Source organism: Orycteropus afer, unplaced genomic scaffold, assembly GCF_000298275.1.
Source record: "Orycteropus afer afer isolate SDZICR_OR568_19922 unplaced genomic scaffold, OryAfe1.0 scaffold00701, whole genome shotgun sequence".
Taxonomy (NCBI): Eukaryota; Metazoa; Chordata; class Mammalia; order Tubulidentata; family Orycteropodidae; genus Orycteropus; species Orycteropus afer.
The window spans coordinates 150,619-151,849 of NW_006922288.1; positions in this window are offsets into that span (position 1 = coordinate 150,619).

Here is a 1,231-nt window from a genome sequence, read left to right on the forward strand (position 1 = left end):
GCACTTGACTGTTAACCAGAAGGCTGGTGGTTCAAACCCACCAGCCACTCCTTGGAAGGAAGGTTGGGCAATCTACTTCCGTAGTGATACTGTCTTGGAAATCCAAGGAGGGGTCGCTATGAGTCTGGTCTGACTCAATGGCACATAACAACAGTATTCCATTGTATGTATGTACCATAGTTTTATTATACCTTCTTCAGTTGATGGACACCCAGGTTGCTTCCATCTTTTGGCTATTGTAAATAGTGCTGTGATGAACATGGATGTGCTTATGTCTGTTCTTGTCCTGACTCTCACTTCTTTAGGATATATACCTAGTAATGGAATGACTGGCTCAAATAATATTTTTAATTCCAACTTTTTAAGTAATCACCACACTGCTTTCCACAGTGGTTGTATCATTTTACAGTCCTACCAGCAGTTATGAGAATCCCAATCTCTCTCTGCATCCTCACCAACATTTGTTATTTTCTGTCTTGTTGAACTTTGCTACTAGTGCTGGGGCAAGTAGGTGCATTCAGTTTTACATATGATATATAATTCTAAAATGCTGTACAAAGAGACTAGGGTAAAGTGGCTTGAGAGCATGATATAAAATAAAATATTTTTATCTTTCCAAATTTGATAAGTAAAAATTATATCTGTGCAATTTTCATTTTCATTTCTTGAATTTGTAAGGATAAATCTTTTTTTAATCATAAGTGTGAAAGTCATATAAGAGTCTGTGTCCTGGTCCTTTGCTGTTGTTGTAATTGGAGCAGCTAGTGAGTTTGAACAGCTAACTTTTCTGTTTGCAGCTGAATGCGTAACAACTGTACCACCTGGGCTCTTCCAGACCTATAATTCATCTCCCTAATTCATACAGTGGCTATGACTACCAATTGAATTAATATACATATTATATTTATAAATTATCTTATATGATAAATATAAGTGTAATGGAGGAATAAGGAGTCATTATGGGCAAACATGAGACTAATTAGCATTTGAGAAAGATTACTTTCACAATTACGTGAAGTTGCCCTATTTTTCTTGAAATAGTAAGCACACGTAAAGCAGAATTTTACCTATTTCATAGTGTATAATATAAAAATCATCTTGGAAACTCCAGAGTATTAATTTGGGTCCTTCTGAGATGGCTCATCTAACTTGCATATTAGCAGTTTGTATTTTGTTAGGAATATTTTCCTGATGGCTTCTAAGAGAGTCTTGCCTTCCAGTCCCTCTGGTT